We start from the raw sequence: 21,589 nt of genomic DNA on the forward strand, positions 1-21,589 counted from the left end.
TTTTAGATCACTAGAATACAAATATAAAATTATTTTTATAAATTATCTTTCGTTTATAAATATACCCGTTCACTTCCTTCATTAAAAAAAATACAAACAATCACCCTCCTGGTATTAGTCTCTTTCCCTCCCCTCTATATATATATATATATATATATATATATATATATATATATATATATATATATATATATATATATATATATATATATATATATATATATATATATATATATATATATATATATATACGTGGACCACGGTCATATTAGTTCGCCGTAGTTCCGAGAAGATGTCCACGAGAGAGTGGTGTATCCGGCTTCTTTTGCTGGCGACCCAACTATTCAGCGTGCTCTTCTTACTCGTGGCCACTGAGCCCAGCTGCGACAACTGTAAGCAAGCCTCTTCACCTGTTCCAGAAATAATCCAACTCATTCTCCTTGCAATATTAAGTTCTGGTAAACTTCATTTAATATGTTTAGTTAAATTGATTGCTGACTTTAGGCCCCTTTGATTCAAAGGAAATTTGTGAGACGGTTTGGTTGCCTGTACCATCCTGGTTTGCATGAGATAAGCAGAAAAACAGTTGTTTGGTTGGCTGTACAAAGGGTCAGAGCGAGGCCAGACTCGTGCAGATTACCTCCCGCGGCCAGACTGAGAAACGCTCGGTTCGAGCTTCCCTTCTCGGCCTGGCCCGAACGATGCATCGTGACTGCATCCGCGCAGGCAAGCCTGCACCCACGCGTGCAAAGGGAAACAAAAGCCCGTAGGGGTCTCGTTCTGCCCCCGTCATTTTCCCCCACCACCTAGGGTTGGGGTGCCCAACACCTTCCACCGCCGCCTCCCCCAGAGTCCTCCCCGCGCCGCCTGCGGACCACCGCCGTCGCCTGCACCGCCGCGGCTCAGCAGGGACGCCGCCGCCTTGACCCTCCTCCGGACGCGCTGCCTCGGACCTCTTCCCGCCATCGCCTCGGCCAAGCTTTTCCGGTCGCCTTCGCCGCCTCGAAGCTCCTCCCGCCGGCGCTGGATTCAGCCTACCCCCGCTACCGCCTGTGAGTCGACCAACCGCTGCCGTCGCCTCCAACCTCCTCCCACCGCCGCCTCGTCCAACCTCATCCCGCCGCCCTCGTCTGTGGCGCCAGATCCAACCTCCCCCCGCTGCCGCCCGAGTCAGCCGGCCGCCACCGTCGCCTTCAACGTCATCCCGGGACCGTCTCCTGCGGCTCGGCTGAGGCGCTGCCACCACGAAGCTCCTCGCGCAGACAAATCTCGTCTTTCCATTTTTTTCTTCTTATTTTACTTTGAAACTGATATTGGAACCTGCATTCTTGAGCTCATGCTAATATGCTGCAACTAGAACTTGTTCCATTAAATGCTTGACAGTTGATGTTTCCTGAACATGTGCTTATGTTCCAGGGGACGAAAAATTAATTTAGTCAACTTAAATTCTTTGTAGGCTGACAATTTCAGCTTCATGCTTAATCTTTCTACTGGAGACTACGAAAACATTTCAAAGACAGGTTCTAGATGGTAAATCAAGAGGCTTACATTGTCCTTTTGATCTCGTACGTCATTGCTTAACTCTGAAAGAGTGGAAGTGCTCCAATTTATTCATGTTTCTATTTTATCATATAAGAAAGTTACGCAACAAGTATGATTGACATCAATAAGTTCAATAAAAGTTATTTTTATTACAGATGAGGGGTATGGCAGTATGTACAGTTGCCTCAAAAACTATTTGAAGTTTGCAGTAGCCTCAAGCTGTTTTTCCCTTAAGCTATTTTATTGCGCATGCATCTATTTTATCGTATTAAGAAAGTTATGCACCAAGTGTTTAGGTACAGTCCTCGTATATGAATTGGAAGAAAGTATACGTTGTTCAATTTTAAATTATATAAAGATTTTCTTCAAATTAAAATTGATTTGACAATTCATTCACTTCACAACAGTAAATATTACAGTAAATATTGTTCATAATATATCTTGCTGTAATGAAAAATGCAGTAATCTTCCCATTCAACCATCCTGTGAGAACTCAGGTCGAAATCATCCAACCAAACACCATCTCAGGTCATCCAAGACAAACTCATACCGACAACCAAACACAACCAATTGCATGACACTATGCAGGCTGAGAGTAGCCAGGCTAAGGATACGGACCAAGCTGAGATTATACAGGCAACCAAACACAACCAAACACATCTTATATGAATTTTAGAGAATTTTATTTCTATAGGAATTTTTCTAACAAAGTACTTTGAATCAAAGAAATGAATCCTATGAAATTCCTATGGAATGCCTCTTCCCATACAAGTTTTAGAGGAAATTTAACAAGAGGTAGAATCTCATGAAAAAAATCCTTTGAGTCTTTATCTCTCTTCAAATTACCGTGTTTTTCTTAGGGTCCAATCAAACGGTTATTCCTACGTTTTTCCTGTGTTTTGCAATTATTTGTTTTACACTTACATTTCTGTTAGAATAATATGTTTTTCCTATTTCTTCGTTTTTTTATTTCTGTGATTCAAAGGGGCCATTTGTAAAAGCCTGTACCTTAATCCTAAGATAAGAAATTTCTGGAATAAATCCAAACTTCTAAAAATCTACATGTTAATTAATCAGAAGAAAAAGGGTATATATACACTGGCTGACTAGCCATCCAATCTATATACGTATAGTATGCTATTTTTCCGTCTACTCCATGTGCCATGTGTGGAGCTAATTATGGACTCCGAATCTAGTATTTGACTGATTTTTACGTTGGTCATTTGATGCCCTCACATGGTGTCTGCTTTTAAGATGCTAGAGTCCTGGACAGAGCAAACTAGAAAATTAATATATGCCTAGATACGCAATTGAGATACTGAATGCGAAAGAACCAAAACAGAGATGATCCTAATACCCACCCTGTCTTTTCATTTATGTTTATAGATTATTTTAGGTTTGCTCCAAGTCAAACATCTATCAGTCAAACATAATGATAAGGGAGACGATAATGATAACTGCAGCTTGCCTGAGTTCTAAGGGACATCCTTTACTGGCCTAGGGTTATCTATGGCTAGGGTGAGATGCGATTTGTGTTTTGGTCTCTAAGGCACTATACTTTTAATGCTTAGTATAGTTTCCCGGTGCCCTATGAGAAACCCTCAGGTGTATGCCTTTCCCCTAGCCCCAATGCTCACGGGTTCAAAATCCACCGGCCCAGCCCTGGCCTCGTAGGGTCAAGGCCTACCGGGGCCCCTACCCGCGGGATAAATTGCCATCCCTATCTACTACCCAGGACCGGGATGCTTCCTTGGCAATATTATTCGTAGCACTAAAGACTGAAATAATTAAAGAACGACACATCATAGACCTAAAGTGAAAAAAACTAAAGAACACCCTGCGATTGGACGAACGAGACACCCTGCAAAAATTTCTAGCTTTTTAGATGAAAAAAACATCTCTTACTGTTGTGAATTATTTACAAACAGCAAATCAAATAACTTATACTGTTGCGAAGTGGGCTTAACTTATCTGGTGGGATGGAACCAAGCCACCCGGATTCAAATCCTAATTTTAACACGGACGGGCTCACATTTACGGCTAATTGTTATTTCATTTTTATAGCTAGGTATTAGTGGTGGTTCTTCGATCTCATGATATGGCCGGGCAAATCTTCTAAAGTGCTCATAGAGGTATAATATACATGTGTATGTTTATAGAGATGAGTGTGCTCGCGTTATTTGCATATGTGTTTATGGCCGCGTTTGGGCATGGCGGTAAGATATCTAAGTCCTCTCGTTTTCCGCGTGCACGTTTCTCGAACTACTAAACGGTAGATTTTTTTGCAAAAATTTTCTATAAGAAAGTTGTTTTAAAAAATCATATTAATTTATTTCATATTTTTAAATAATTAATAATCAATTAATCATGTACTAATCTAATCTATTACTACGTTTTCTGCGCCAGATAACTACACCACCAAACACAGCCTATATTGTGTTTCATAAAAAAATCATTGTATTAGATCATTCCCAACCCAATGACTAGGATGGTGTCCATAACATTAAATAAATCGATACTTAGGATGAAAAATAATGTGGCAAGTGAATAAATAAGAAAAGAGAATGAAACCATGTCTTGCATGAAACCTGGTTTCTACACAACATCTAAGATATCACGTGAGATAAATAGCATTAAATTGAAGTATGGAATAATGGTGTTTGCATTGGAAGAGTAGTGTCTAGTATTAGTTTGTTGATGATAAGGAGTTTATGAAAACTATATCTAGCGTTATGGGTTGGGAATGGCCTTATTCATATATTTAGGACTAGGATCAAATTTCAATGTCATAAATTCTTTTTGTATGGATTCCTTTGTAGGCCAAAATTGCGGGAAACCAAATTGTGGCCGGAAGTGAATCATTTCATTTGACCTGGTAATATATTTGACCATAATTTCTATCTTTGCTTCTGCCATGTTTCATTATATACTGATAGAGCTCGACCTTGATTATTTCAGCCCACATCTGAGGAATGGAACTTGCAAGAATGTCAGAGTAAACAGAAATACCTAAACTTTGGAACAAGAAAATAAAATGAGGAGAAGGATCTGATGAACCAGTTTCTGCAGTGCAACTCCCTAGTTCTTGGTAGCATTTATTATTTTAATAAAAGCATAAGTTCAATCGTTGTTCTTCGTGTGTATCTAGGAACAAACAAGTGCCAAAGGTCTCAATTTAATAGATCCATGTAAATCTAAATTATCACCCCCAAAATACCTCCATGAATAAAACTATCGAAATATAACGTCCTTTAATTTTTAAGCCCATGGTCTCCTCCGCATATTATTCAATCCAATCCAAAACTCCAAAACCACTTGTCAATCCCAATTGCATGTTCTTCCGTTGAGATCCTAGAATTAATATTGAAAAACTAGATATATAAAATTGGTTATCCTCAATGTAAGTTTCATCGACACGATTACCTAGAGTGACATGTTATCTAAAAAGTTTGAAACTAGGATAAAACACCACTCTCTCGATACATAGTTTCATCTATTGTTGTTTTCTAGGTTATATGCAAGACACAAACTGTGTAGGTAACAGTGTATAAAAGGTTTCATTTTTATGAAACTCATTTCATCTCTCTTCATTAATATGTTACCACATCATCAAAAATGTTTACATGCCATCTTATTTATTGCCCATAAAACTTACATATTGACATAAGCATATGTTGACGTTGGTACCTCTCCTTCGATTCCCTAAATTTTTCTAAGCCCACTTCCTACTCACCCTACCAGCTTAATCGACTGCGCTCCTCCTTGCTTTTCGCCCCTCCGCTGGCCAAGCCTATGATTTCACGCCTTTCTCCACCCTCTGCCCACAGATCGCTGACCAGCACAGCCAAGGTTCGCGAAACCGTGAAAACCGCGACGGTTACCGTGGTAACCGCACTCTTCGCTGGTGCACGGCTTCGATATACCGTGGTAACCGTCCGTAAATTTGATCCAAATTTTGAAAAATTTAAGAAAATTTGTGGAAAAAATATATGATGCAAAGATTGATTTTTAATGATGTTTGGTGAAAAAAATTAATGAAAAAAAACTAAATTTACGAATGAATAAAAATCCAATACCGAAAAATGGTTAGGTAAAATAAAAAATGGTATTGTTCACACTTCATAGCACCTAGTTAAGTATGCATTTGATACATGAGACACATATTTGAATGTTTGCAGCACTTAGTTGACTATGTAGTTGATACTTCATACATGAGGCATATTTTTATTGCGCTAGCTATTTGTGATTTAGATAGTTAGTAATATTTTGTTGTAGCATTTTTGTTAATTTCTAGTACCCAAGCTAAGGTAAATTATATATGTACTGATGTAGTCACGGGTTTATAAACATGTATTAGTTTTATACTTAATATTTGATTGTAAGTATACTTGTGATGCCAAAATTTGTTAAGAATTTAGAAAAAATCATGTTAAAATTTTCTTTTTTCCCATGTAACATGTCCTAAATGTCACAAATATAGCTACATACTAGTTTTCTATTTTTCTTGTATTTTTATAGTTTTTTTCAAAATTAATTTGCACCTAATTGTCAAATTACACTAGCCGCGGTTTTTGGCCGATATCGCACGGTTTTGACCCAAAACCGCGCGGTAACCGTGGATTTCAAATTCAAAATTTTTAGATTCAAATTTGTCGCGGTTTTCGTGGTTTTTTGATATCCGCGCGGGATCCGCGGGTGCGCGGTAAGGTGGTTTTTGCAAGACCCACGCTAAGGGAAACCCTGACACAGCTCACTTTGGCCACTTTTGGCTCTTATTATTTTTGTTTGCACGTTTTTCGAACGGCTAAATATTATATTTTTTATAAAAAAATTTTAAAAATCATATTTATTTATTTTCTTATTTTTTATAATTAATAAGTAATTAATTATATACTAATTTATTAGTATGTTTTCGCTAGATAACTAATCTCCATACCCCTCGTGCCAAACGCGCCCGACCTCTCTTCCTTTGCCATGCTTAGCCAACGGCCTAGCCTCCCTTCCCTCCCGCGTGCACCTGTCGGTTGATCACTATTCCATGGCCGTCGGCTTGCACTCGCCCGCATTTCCTTTCCCTTTCCCCTTGCAGTCCCATGCATGCATGATGCATGCCTGCAAGGTTGTTGGCACCAAATCTAGATAGTTTTGAGCGATCAAAGATGTGTTGATCTGGCGTACCGGAGTATATGAGAGAGCCTAGGAGACCTGCTTTGCCATAGCGTAGGTCCTAAAGAATCGAGTTTAACACGTGCCAAACAATTTGACCTCTGCAATTGACAACTTATTTATAAGCAAAGATACTCTGTGAATTAATGTTTATATATGTGTTTTTTATTGTAAAAACAAAGAATGAAAAATATATTTTTCTTGTCATGTGAACCCGGGACAGTGGTGCGAGGCTCCTATTTTGGTTTTTCTTAGCAAAAACTAATCAGTATATTTATATATAAGAATATTTATCAGTAAAACTTTTATATACGTGTTCCTAAGCAATCGCTGAAAAATAAATTATAGTGAAAACTATAAAATCAACTCTTAATTTAAAGTTTTAAATTTAAATTTTAACTTATAAGCATAAACAACCGTAAAAATAAAAGGTGTCAGTTCTATAAGGATATGTTTGGTTCTAGGGTTGGGACGAAGCCAATCTATTTCTGACCCTGTTTGGTTGGTGGGTGGGTGGGATGGGTTGGATCCAGAAGAGAAATATTTCTCGTAGATCTAGATGAATCCAGGAAAATGCCTAATCCATCCCACCACCGCGACGCACAGAGGGACAGAGGGGGGGTTGAGAGTATCGGACATTCGTGTTTCGTGGGTGGCGGCGGCGTCTGCCCGGCGTCCCAACCGACTGAAGGTTGGTGTACTCTTCTTCTCGTCCCCCTGTTCTCCCTCCTCTATTCACTTTGAGCGTCGGACGGCCAGCGGTGCTAGGGCGCGGGAGAGCGGGTGCCACAACCATATCCAGGCGGCACAAGGGCGCGGGAGGGGGGGTGTGACGGTTGGCGGCGCGCTGGCTCAGGCGTGCGGCCACGACGGCCGACTGCGCGCGGAAGCGAGAGGGGCCGCGACGGCCAGATCCAGGCGGCATTTCTTTGCTCAATTTGATGCAAACATACTGTTAATATTCTGGTTCTATCATACTGCTATGATTCTGCAAACATACTGCTAAATCCAGGCCAGAACAATGCTTGCATTCGTATTATTCTGTTTATGCATTTTTTCTCTTCATACAAAAACAGCAAATAATTAGCAGCATGTTTAAAGAAAAAAAAGAAACGTATGATATTTTGAAGTTGCAAAATTATGTCACTTGTCATTTGTGTGTCTCTATTTGTGTGAAATTACATATGTGATTCCATGTATTATTTATGGTTATAGTTAATTTTAACATGTCCACTACATTTATTTATTGTGAAATGTCCATGTTATTTTATTAAAATTATTTAAAATATTTTAAATGTACAACTATACATTTAATTACTTTAGGCTATTCATATATTAATCCTAGTATTGAATATTTTATTTTGGATATAAGAGGTAACCTCACCAACTCATTATGGAGAGGTAATCAGATCCAATCATTCCAAGTTGATCCCTCCAACCAAACAGGTGATGGATTTGATCTATCTCATCTCATCCCTCCAACCAAATAAATAAAAAATAGGATTCAATCCATCTTATAAACTAAACAGAAAAATAAAACCGATCAATTATGCAAAATAGGGATGGAGCCAACGCATCTCGCCTAGACCACGAACCAAACCCATCCTAAGTCAGTGGGTTTGCCGTTTGGCAGGCTCTGGCCATGGTTGTTGAGCCCCTGGTTCATACTCGAGAGATAATGGCCTTTGAGGTAAAGATGCTTCACATGACATTAGACTTTAGAGTTTCTTAAAGGTGGTATTTTTCGGACCTAATTAATTTTTTAGAAATTCCGGCCTGAACGAAATTGCATAGATAGATTCTACACATGTTGTTCATGTTCTGAGCTTCTTTCAGCGTCAATTAAATTGTCTTTTCCTTACAGAAATCTTACGTAAGTAGGCACGCACAGTGTTGAGAGACCCGTTCAACATTAACTAAACTATATTTTCCTTTCAAGAATCATGTAAATTTCTGAACTAGGCGTACTTCCCCGTATTTAATGCCTGTACTTTGCGTGAGTGCTTAGGGTGTTCCCAATGGAAAAAAACTGACGCGGTTTAGAAATCGTCTATACAAACCATTTGTTCACAACGGGGGTGTATTTGAGTAATAATTGTTTTTCTCTAATTATGGTTCTCTTTCTCTCGTAACTTTATATTCTTTCACTAACGGTGAACATGACACATTCCTCCTAGAAAGTTGTGGTTTCTCTTCAGCAGTGACTTTATACATTTGATGAAGAGAAGGCTTGGTTTCTTCTTGAGTAAACTATTTATAAGTTTTTTCCTCTCTTTCTTCATTAATTATGTTATCTTGTCATCATTTTGCTTATGCGACAAGCTATTTAATGAGAATAAAAATCATCATTAGTATATTATTGAAAGCCCTCATATTCATATGTATTTAGTATTAGGGGTGATTGCCTTTTTTTCTTAAAAAAAGCCAAACGACATATTTGTAAACGAAAAAATTTTGGGAATAAAACTTTTATATATGTATTTTTAGCGATCTTAAAGACGGTTAGAAAATAAACTTTGATGAAAAACCTTAAAATTAATTTTAATTTTAAACTTAAAAATTTAAATTTTGGAAGTATAACCAGAAGGGGAAAAAAGGGTGTACTTAATATCCACAAGTATGCTTCAAATCCTTGACACGTGAAATCATATACCGTCGTACGTACCACCTTTTCATTACATAGGTCAGTGCGTTAGTGCCTCTCATCTACTCGTACCATTGAAACTGATCTCTGTAAGTAATCCTCTTATATATATACCCGGGGTTCTTCTACGGTATATTCTTTCTTTCTTTGCTTCCTTTTTGTTCTTGCCAATAACGTGCGAAAATTTTCTACGGGAAATAAGGCTAGCTAGGATTAATCTTTGCACAACTCTTAAATTACATAATATATGTAATTAATTATACACATAAAGTATAACTACTTTTCTGGAGTGCCATTAATTTATATTAGTACGCAATATATACTTACGTATACTATTGATTAGGTCAAAGTGAATCTGAATCAGCCGTTGGATTAGCGGCACGACCTAATAATACAGATAAATAGTATGGTGTGCAATAGAAAAACTCCTCCGTGGTTCCATTATCATTATATACTCAGAGAAAAATTAAAACATACTTGTCGATAATTATGAGGAGGAGCATAGATCAAGTGTTAGACGAAGATATATGGTTACCAAAATTCAGGCTTTCGATATACTCCTGCTTGACGATTGTATTCGGTGGCGGACAGATCAATAGTTCAGTAGCCGATCTAAATATGGCGTGCTCTCAACGGACGCCCATGTCCAACTTATATAGTGAGAGACATGATTACATATATAAACCTAGTCTGATAAGACTAAGATCTACCCAATCCAAATATAGTAGGATTTAGTAATCTCGTCATACAATCTGGATATTATCAAACTTCTAACCGATCTAATATAAGATAGTATTGCTTTCGTATCCCGTACCGCCTAACCTATACGGACAATTAAAGATTATGGTACCTACAGGTATTCCACAATAATGCTTTTTATTCTCCGTATATATGCATATGGGATACAATTGTAAAAATGTATAGGGATTGCTACTGAATGGTATGTCGTTATGAAATAAGATACTTTATATGAGGTACCAAACATGATACCCTACCGGTATCAAATCTAATATCATACTAATAGCAATTGATACTTCCGTGATACCAAGTGATACTTTCTGGGTGCCAACTGGCACTTCTGAAAATACTTATAAAGAAAAAATAAAACTAAAAAACTGATAGACCATACGCAAAACTACTTGGCATATTTTGATGGGAACTAACCTTTAATGTTTCGATCAGTGCTGATGGAACACCTTCCAGTAGTTTTTATTTTTCAAATATATATCTACGGTTGGAAAATGGTATGCCATGATATGCCCTGCCATACCGACACTCTATACTCGGTTTATTATAAGTCAATTTTATCATTATTACTAATTTTAAAAAATAGATTTATATGATAACTTTTAGGCAGACATAGGTCAGGTAAAACCATGCATAGATTGGTCACTGGGTGGGCCAGTGCGGTACTGTGTCGGTCCCACGGTACAGTGGCGCGCGACGGCCGGTACGACGTACGCAGTGCCGCGCCGCGTACGCCCGCGACCACACATCCCGGTCCAGGAGACAGGGCAGCTAGCCGACAGCATTGGCCAACAGCGTTGACCGTGTTGACTGGAAGCTACGACGAGGGCGCTGATTGACGGCTCATTGACTGGTGGTACAGGACCGCGCACTTGTCGTGGTCGGTTGACTGCCAGGTCGTCGGTGCGCGCCACTGGCTGACCTGTCAGTCGCCCGCCGCGGTGCTGCCAGACTGGGTCACTGGGGCCTGGGGCGGTTGTCCGTCTCTTTTTCTATAAAAAATCTAAACAATATATTTATAAATAAAAATAATTTTTAAATACTTATTTCTAGCGATTTTAAAGTGAGGACTAGAAAGAAAATAGCTTCGATAAGAAAAATTTAAAAATCAATTTCAAAGTTAAGGCTGAAATTTTAAATGTTGAATTATATATAAATATAAGCGAAAATATACACGGTTGCTTGCTTTCCCAGTTTCACTGTATATGTGTATATACACATGTAAAACGGGAAAAAATAATTGTAGTTTTTGATTTTTTTTTCTACGGTATACCCGAGCTACTGCCCATACTGTGCCCTGTAGGATCTATATATTCAGTATTATTTTCTATTAGTGTTATTTTATTCATACGAATTAAATATAGGAAAACAAAAGAAAAAAAAGTTTTCTACGAGTTGCAGAGAGAAGATAAGAGAAAACAACGAAATTACATCCATTTCAATCTGCTGAAAAAATTCCTGTAGATTGGTATGTGTATAAAATTACTATTCCTTTATTCTTCCTATTACTATTACTATGGGTTTAAATTCCTTCAACGGACTAAGCCATGATTTTTTTTGTGACATTTTTTAGTTTGTACGCGCAGTGTACAGGATACGTTTAATTTCCTGATGATAAAATATTTTAATTACTTCTCGGTATTCAATCCATGTGCAGGCAGTTCTTGTAATCCCCGAAATTGTCCGCCGTCACGCAATAAATGAATTACTTCATCTCGTCTCGTAATCTACTTCAACCCTTCTGTATTTGCTTTTGCCAGTTTCATTGTATATCGATTGAGCTTGATCTTGATTTTAGTATCCATGTTACAGTGATTAGCTGAGGAGATTACCTTGCAAGAATGTCTGAGTAATCAGAAATAGCCTTCGCAATAATGAAATGTAGACAGGAAAATTAAGGATCTGGTGAAGCAACAGCGTGAATTCAGTGTTTGTATAACTTGAAATATCTTTGAATTGGATATATGAAGTGATTAATTATGGTATATTTCACTCCCAATCATCAATTCCCTGACCGCAAGCTGCTGGTCCTGATATATGATCGATGGTTTTGATTGGATGAGGTAGTACACTGCTTCTCCCGTCACACAGAAAAATAAATCTAGTATCGGTTGTGACATATCCACTACAATGAATCTGGACAGATCTGCCCAGATTAATTGTACTATCCAGTAATATTTTAGCTTGTCATGTGCCGGAGGGAGTAGGTGTAAAATGTGGTAAATCAGTATCATATGATTAATTGGGTATTTATTATTATAACCTTAACGAATTTATTTATTTAATTTTTAACAAAAATATATAAGAATGCTTTTATAAGAAGCGTACTGTTTAGTTTAGAAAGCACGCACAGGAAAAAAACATTGAAGTGGCTTAATTCAAGCCAAATCGAAGGCGATAGAGTTTAGGGATGGCAGCGGGTTTTGAGGTAAAGGGGTTTACCCATTTGCGTGCGTATCCACGACCTTGACTTTTACCAATCCACGAGTATATTGAAGGGTGTAGTTTCGTACCCACGGCCGCACCCACCGGGTTTCGGGTACCTGTCGTGTTTCGATAAATATCACGTCATAGTAATCACAACAGCAAGAATAATTTAAATCTAGCACATATTTCTACCATATTAACCAGCAATGTTGTATATGAACTAATTAAATCGAATAAAAATATCACCTCTCACATGTATATTATCGTCCGCTGTGTTTTTTTTGCACCATGCACATTTATTTTGTTACAAGTCTGGAATTCACTGTTACCCAGAATATGTGTGGTGTTCACCTATTGAACTACCGTGTACGTACGTGCATAACCTAGTGCGACTCGGCGTCAACGCACGCGCCACCTAGGTGGACCTCTCAGGCGTTCGGGTCCTCTGCTGAACACTGTTTAAACAGTGTTCTGAGTCCAATGCTACAGTGGTTTGTAGTGTGGTACTGTAGCACCACATTTCACACGTTTGATTGAGATCGTACGGCAAAAGATGTGGGCTAATGCAAATTACTGTAGGTATTTTGTCCTCAGTTGCAGAGGATCACATTCCACCTCTCACACAATGTCTCATTTTTCAGTCGGGTTCCAAAAGAAGCTAAAGTCCTGGATAGAGTAACCTAGAAAGTTGCATGTACGAAAGGTTATCTTTTTTTATAATATTTTATGAAATAAATAATAAAAATTAACCAATATAAAATTAAAAATCTAATTTACAAATATATTACGATCAACTTATATTCGCCTCTATCCTACTATCAGATGTAGCTACTCACTTCACGTCTAAGATATATAAACATACTCACTTCACGTCTAAGATATATAAACACTTTCATACATATTTCTGCTCTCTTCCAACAGAAAATACAAACTCTATAGTTATATCATTCATATTAGATTGGAAAAAGTACGAAATACCCCCTGAATTACCGCGGTCAGCTGAATTACTCTCCTAAACCTGAAAAACCAGACATCTTTACTGGACTTTCAACACCGAGCAAATTACCCCTCTTGACCAAAACGATTTTGTCATACGTGACGTAGACGTGACGTCCAGTCAACATTTTATTTTTTTAATGATGGCCCACCTATCATAACCCCTCTCTCTCTGGCGAACGGCGGCGAACGGAAGCGAGGGCGGTTGGCGCGCACGGCGCCGCGGGGCAGAGGCGACTACGGTGGCAGCGGCGGAGGCAGCCGAGGACGCTGGTGACGCGGAGCGCGTTCCGTTTTCTTGCTGGCGAGCTTGGACACGACGAGCGCCGCAGATGCCAGGGCGGCGGCGTCGACGGGGCCATTCCAGGTGAGCATCTCCACCTGGCGGTCCATGACGGATGTGGCGATGCGTAGAAGCCAACAACAGCACATAACGCGCAGCAGCAGCAGCATGCACACGACGCATGCAGACATGCAGCAGCAGCCAACAGCAGCAACTAGCAACGCGCAGCACCAGCCAGCAGCGGCAACACGAGCAGCAGCAGCAGCCATCCCACCGGAGTAAGACGAGAAGCGGCGACGCGAGCAGCAGCAGCCATGCCCACGAGCTAAGAGAAAGTAGAAGAAGCGACAGACGGCGACCAGCCCAGGCTCGTCGGAGAGGTGGTACTCGCCGGTGCGGCTCGAGGAGACGGTCGTAGCTCACCTCCCACTCCCACATCGCCTTATCCATCAAGAACAACAGCGCCTGGGCCAGCACGAGGCCGTAGAAGATGTCGAGCGCCGACCGCCGGATGGTCCGCGCATCCTCCGCCTCGCCGAAGTCCTGCCCGACGAGCCGCACCGCCGACAGTGTGACGCACGCCGTCGCCGACGTGGGCGTTCCGGAACCAGAGCCAGCCGAGCTCGTCGACCCGTCGCCGCCGCCCACCACCCGCCCCCGCGCGGCGCCGTGCGCGCCGACCGCCCGCCGCACTCGCCCCCAGTTCGCCGCCATTCGCCCGAGGGAGAGAGGGAGAGAGATGTAAGGGTTATGACAGGTAAGGCCCACCATTAAAAAATGGAAAATGTTGACTGGACTACCAGTACGCCACGTATGATAAAACCGAGGGGGTAATTTGTCTAGTGTTGAAAGTCCAGGGTGAACGATGTCTAGTTTTCAGGTTTAGGGGGTAATTCGGCCGACCGCGATAATTTAGGGGGTAATTTATACTTTTTTCTATTAGATTTAACAGTTTCTATATTTTCTGTTAGATAAGAGTGAAATAGTTATGAAAATATTTGTACACCTTAGACATGAAGGAAGTAGCTACACTTAGTAGTGGGATCTAATTTTCATATATATATATATATATTTATATATATTAAAAAACATCTTTTAAGAGTTTAGAAAGCATGTACGCAAAAACTATTAAATAATCTACATAGTTTCTAAGCAAAATATATGTAACTGAGATATTTAAGGATAAATATGAAACTGATCATATTTTCAACTATTGATAAAAAAGGAGTTTTTTAATATCTTTTAAAAAAATACCATGAGATACCATATTTTCCAATGTAAAATTTTAGTAACTTGAAATACAATGTACCTTGAGATAAAATAATTTTACACTAAAATTTCTGGTAACTCGTGATACTTTTCTGGTAAAAAAATCCTAAAATAATGAAATAGTATATTTATAAATAAAAAATAATTTATGTATAAACTTTTTTATACACATGTTTTAAGCGATATAAAAATATAAATTTGAAGTTGGTTTTAAGGGTATTTAACTTAAGTTTATTTTTTAAGTTGACTTTTAAATCGTCAGTCAGGAATATGTACATGACAGTAATCGACTTGTAGGCGGTAATTACAACTTATCGTAGGTGAGTGGTCTCATTTGTGACGGTTCTTACAACTACAAGTCTACACCCATGCTAGAAAACATATAATCTATGACAGGTGCCGTTATATATAGATCATTTGTGTGGCGCTGTGAATTTTCATATATATTATGCCATCCTGGATAAGATGTGCTATTTTTATCCATCAGAAATAAATCATGTCAAATGAATCATCTTGGCCTGCAGACCCATAATAATGCCAGATCCAACATAGATGTGACAAGATAATCATCTATCGGTCCTGGGTCAATAGGTTTGGTCGAATGTGTACTGGGTCTTCCGTTGTTAATATAAATCCTGACACTTACGCTTAGGGTTTATTTAAAAAAACATCACATTAAATCTTTGACACATAAATGAACCATTAAATATAGATGAAAAAAAACTAATTGTACAGTTATGAAAAAAACCGTGGGACGAATCTTTTAAGCCTAATTAGGCCATGATTAGCCATAAGTGCTACATCAAGCAACCTTCGTTAATGACGTATTAATTAGACTCAAAAGATTCGTCTTGCAGTTTCTTGACGGAATATGTAATTTGTTTTTTTATTTGTATTTAAAAACCGCTTCTGATATCTGCTTAAATGTTTGACGTGATATTTATCGTAAAAATTTTTGAAATCAAAACGCACCCTTAACACCATATACCGTTGTACGACTTTTCTATTCTGTAGATGCGTTAGGCTGGAGTACGCCGAAAATGATCGACAATGGTCAAAGTAACGGAACTTAATTAGGATGGAGCGCGACTTTGGTCCTGTTTAGTTTAAAATATTTTAGTGTCACGTCAGATGTTTGACTGGACGTCAGAAACGTTTTTGAACATAAATAAAAAAAGAATATAATAGATCAGCTGAAAACCGCAAGAAAAATCTTTTGAGCATAATTAATCCGTCATTAGCACTTATGGCTAATCGTACACTAATTAGGCTTAAAAGATTCGTCTCATGATTTTCTTTCTAACTGTGTAATTAGTTTTTTATCTATATTTAATGCTTGAGGTATGTGTCTAAAGATTCGATATAATGTTTTTTTAGAAAAAATTAGTAACTTAACGGACCCTTAACACCATATATATTGAGATCCCCAGTGCCCTTGTTTCGTGTGTTAAGCGAGTAATCTAGTCCTCTAATCACTGTTTCTCTTGCTGCTGAGAGCACTACCTACTTTCTAAGATAGAAATGTCGACGAGAGAATGGTTTCTCCGACTTGTTTGTTTCGTGATCAAACTACTCCCCGTTCTTATACTCGTGGCTACGCACGGTGGGTGCCTCTCGTCTACTCCACCTGGTAATACGATTACCCGTGATGTCTGTAAGTAACACGTACCTTCATCTTTTGCTTAGCCTCGTACTTACGAAACAAAATTTAAATTTTTATTCTTAAATTTAAAGTTGATTTTAAGATTTTCTTATCATAGTTTATTTTTTTATCGTTAAGAATATCTATATAAAAGTTTTATTTATAAATAATTTTTGTTTATAAATATATTGTAGCTAGAATCACCCCCGTTCCTAAGTGTCTTACCCGCGGTTTTTGTACGGTATACCGATTTAACTGATAGGACAGCAGTAGTATGGATGAAATCCATGTGGGTATTTTTTTTTTACTTTTTTTGCAAATTACTTGCGGAAACTTTGCACGGAGAAATAAGACTGGCTAGCTAGGATTAATCTTTGCACAAATCTTGAATTATACGTAATAAATTATATTTCATCTGTTATATATTATACGGTTTTCTTGTCTTAAATTAGATTTATTTATATACTCATAAATTTAAGAGTATATACAAAACATATAGATTCATATATGTATGAATGTAATAAACTAAACAAATCTTATAATATAATATAGAACAGAGGAGTACGTATATACTACAACTACTTTTCTACCGTACCCTTAATTATATTAGTACGTCATAACTTACGTACACTATGATGGAATTTATTAATACACAGTGAATCTGAATCAGGCGTTCAATTAGAGGCACGACCTAAAGATTTGTTTGGTTCTAAGGATATAATAGGTAAGAATAGGACCAATTCATCTCATCTCTGACTCTATTTGCTCGGTGGACAGTGGGATGGGTTAGACCCAAAAGAGAAATATTTCTCTTAGATCCGGGTCCAACCCATCCCATCAAAACGGTGAGACGGATTCATCCCAGACGGTTCGGCGACGCTAGAGTTTTTATATTGTTTGCTGATGCATCATTTGATGTTGCTTAATCAATGAATTTATTTATGATATTGAGATCAAGCTTATTGTACTGCATATGCATATGTGATATTTATTGTGAAATGTTCATTTTATTTTATTAAAATTATGTAAAATATTTTAAATATATAACTATACATTTAATTATTTTAGATTATTTATATATTAATCATAATATTCAATATATCATTTTGAATATGAGAAGTAACCTCACCAACTCATTGTGGGAAGGTAATCACATCTAACCATCGCACACCATCGCACATTCATTCCTCAAACCAGACAAGTGATATCTTCACTTCATCCCATCTTATGTCTCCAACCTAAAAAAACATGGTCCAACTTATCCCTCTAACCAAATAGAACCAACCCATCTTGTAAAACAGGGATAAATCCAACTCATCTCATCTAGTCCACGAACTAAACACATCATAATAGTGCAGACAAATACTATCTCTATTCCATAGTTCCACTGTATACTTAGAGAAAAAAAATAAAAACATAGTGTTTATTTTTCGTGTAATATATATATAGAGGGACATGCGGTAGAATTGTAAAAATATGTTGAAACTGGGTGCTTTACTGTGTCGATAGTACGAACCAAGTACGGCTAGGGGTGGAAATGGGCTAAGGTGCGTGAGTTTTTTCATAACTCTATTTAATTCTTAAAAATTTTTTAGCTCAAAACTCTATAGAATTTTAATTTTAGTTTTAACCGTTTTAATTTTGACACAGATAAAATGGTCCGCTGTTACCACCCTAAGCACAGCCCGTAGTGACAGGCATTCGACAGCAGCATGGTCCCGTGCACCAACCACGCGTCACCGTCAGTGCGTTGGATCGGCGCCATCAGTGTTGACCATGTGGACCGATGACTGGACCTACACACTAGTCATACGAATAATATTGGTTAATTAGCAAGAAGCAAAAAAAGTAGATTGGCAAGTGTAAATTTTATCATAAGTTCGAGATACCAGGCAGCTACTCCATAGATATAAACATCCTGTTTCAACATATCGGACAGCTGCTCCATCTGTTACAAAAATATAAGCATTCTATAAATTAAACTTTATTACTACCTCCGTCCGTCCTGTAACAACTTATTTTTCGATTTTTTTTTAAAGTTTGATCATTCGTCTTATTTGAAAGATTTATAGAGAAACTTAAAGAAATTAGTTATGTATAAAGTACTATTCATGTTTTTTATTATCCAGTAACAATAAAAATATTAATCATAAAATTTTTTTAAATAAGATGAAGAGTCAAAACATTATATGTAAAAACTAAAAAATAATCTTGTTTTGGGACGGAGTAGTATTAAACTTGTTGCTGCCAGATCTACTGAGCTCTCCGGTTAACAATTTAATAGGAGAGAGTTAGACACACTAGGTTAGTGCTAGACAAAAGCGCCTAACCAGTCGCCTCACATGATAGTAACATTAACATATAAATGGACGAAGCAGACATAGGTAATGCCTACATAGACCCTAAACCCTACAGCACCAGCTCTAAATCATTGATTGTTGATGATTATAATATATATGTATACGTAACTGTTGTATAAGTTGATTATATATTAGTTTATAAGTGAAAGAACATGTAGCCTAGTGGTTGTTGTGACCTAAGTAGCACCTAAGATCCCGATTCAAATCTCCGTAGGGATACATTTATAGCGTGGATGATTATAATAAGAGATCCCACCGTATCAAAAGATTCAAAAGATTCACGTTCTTGAAAATCAGAACTCCAAATCCAGAAGACAGAGGGGATTCTAGGATTATCCCTTTGGGCAAAGAATTTTATGCATACTCTTCTAGGTTATCTATACCAGAGCATGAATTATAAATTAGGTATTTGAGAGGCTAAGTTTTTTTATTTGGGCTAAGTTCCCAAATTAAAAAAAATGGCTGCATATGTCCGGGTTGATATAGAGACCAGGTAAAAATACCTTTCTCTAAAAAGAATGTTAGCTTCTAATGATATGAAAATATTTTGAAACTAGCGGTTAGTTCTTTCAGAAAATCTAAAAAATGCCATTGACAAACGTTCAAGTCTAAGAAATGCCATCGACGAATGCAAGTTCTAAGAAATGTTATCGTACAAACGAATTTATCTGAGAAATGCCATCGCCGTTAGGGTCCCGTCCATTTTCGCTGTTAAAAACACTGTTCATACTATAACACTTAACGAAAAAAGTTAACGGAACCCTAACGACGATGACATTTGTTAGATAAATTGGTTTGTACGATGGTATTTTTTAGAACTCACCCTCATCAATAGCATTTCTTAGAATTAAGTATTTATCAATGATATTTGTTAGATTTTCTCAAGTTCTTTTGTTGACTTTGCTTTGATGATAAGATGCCTTAATTACTTATCGGTATTCAATTCATGTGCAGGCCGTCCTTGTGATTCCCGAAATTGTCACGCAGTAAATGAGCTACTTTTTATCTGATCCCGTAATCTACTTGAACCCTTCTGTATTTGCTTTTGACATTTTCAATTATATATCGATTGAGCTTGGTATTGATTTGAGTACATGTTTCAATGATCAGCAGAGGAGATTAACTTGCAAGAATGTCAGATGAAGCACAAGTGTCAGCAATTCAGGGTGTATGTACAACTTGAAATATCTTTGAAGTAGATATATAAAGTGAATAATTATGGTATTTCACGTCCAATCATTAATTGCCTGACCACAAGCAGTTGGTTCTGATATATGATCGATGCTTAAAACTCGGCCCATTCGTTTTAAGTGGATTGTATAAGGTAGGTGTAAAACGAGGTGAATCAGTACAACATGATTAATTATGAGATGACTATTACATGAATTTATTTGTTTAGAAATCTTTATATACGAATGTGTATTAGAAAAAAAGTACTGTTTAGTTTAGAAAGGACACTCACACAGAAAGCAATGAAGCAGCTTAATTCAAGCCAAATCGAATACGAATGTGTTGTTCATGTGACATGTTTTTGCTTGTTTGTTTTCCCTCTGAATGTTTGACATGCGTGTACTATTTCCTTCTTCTCAAAATAACTTTATTTTTTACTTATCCCATATACAACAATAAAGAAAATAAATATATTAGAATACTCACCACTTTATTTTTTTACCTATCCTATATCAAATCTGAATTCAATTGATCTCGCTTTATTTGTTGCTTATTTTCATAAACTCTAATATAATTATTTGTTTAAAGAGACTTACTTTAGGATAACTAAAAGAGAATAAATATGATCTTGTTTTGAAACAGAGCAAGTATAATATTCTAATTACCTGCAAAATAAACCCGTCAACCACAGCGATGGCTTGTGTTGGGATGTTTTCGGTTGCTTCTGACCGCACAAATTGCTGTGTGTTGTGCTGCCGGTTTGGGGTGTGCAACGAAGAGGACAATGGGTACGGTGAACGTCCACGCCAACCCAACTTTGATTTTTTTAATATTTTTAATAAATAACTTTGTTAGTAAACTTTATAATTGTACAGTGGCATGGCTAAAAGGTTCATATGACAACAGTCGTTTCTCCAGACTGGTAGACCATCTTCTAAAATTTGGCGCATGTGTGAAATCTTAATAAGCACAAAACCTAAGTGATAAATAAAATAATAGTAATTTTTATTTTGCAACATATTAGCATTATAAACTGAAACAAAACTAGTACATTTTTTTCATAATATTCACTTGAAATTGTCTGAAACAAAACTAGTACAACCACTTAACCAACCATTCATTTGTCTGAAATTGTCTGGAATACATAACGATAAATGAAATGTATTAAGGGGCATTTGCTAACTACGATACTATTAATATAGATGTATTTTTTTTTGAAATTATTGAAATTTGAGGAGGTAACACGATGACAAATTTATGTCATCGGTAGGTAAGTAAACCCCAACAGGGAATACGATTCCATTTCAAACCAGGAAAAGCTAGCAACAAAGGGAAAAAAAAAG

At 37.5% G+C, this 21,589-nt stretch overlaps 2 long non-coding RNA genes across 2 annotated transcripts; both read left to right on the forward strand.

Moving 5' to 3' along the window:
• Positions 1-291: 291 nt before the first annotated feature.
• LOC107305286 lies at positions 292-4,786 on the forward strand. The gene is made up of 3 exons (XR_001551418.1): positions 292-392; positions 4,362-4,417; positions 4,501-4,786. It is a non-coding gene; the product is annotated as an uncharacterized LOC107305286 (long non-coding RNA).
• Positions 4,787-16,533: 11,747 nt separating this feature from the next.
• On the forward strand, positions 16,534-20,569 carry LOC102705383. Its single transcript, XR_423938.2, has 3 exons — positions 16,534-16,728; positions 20,031-20,090; positions 20,187-20,569. It is a non-coding gene; the product is annotated as an uncharacterized LOC102705383 (long non-coding RNA).
• The last annotated feature ends 1,020 nt before the right edge of the window (positions 20,570-21,589 follow it).

Source organism: Oryza brachyantha, chromosome 11, assembly GCF_000231095.2.
Source record: "Oryza brachyantha chromosome 11, ObraRS2, whole genome shotgun sequence".
Lineage (NCBI taxonomy): Eukaryota > Viridiplantae > Streptophyta > Magnoliopsida > Poales > Poaceae > Oryza > Oryza brachyantha.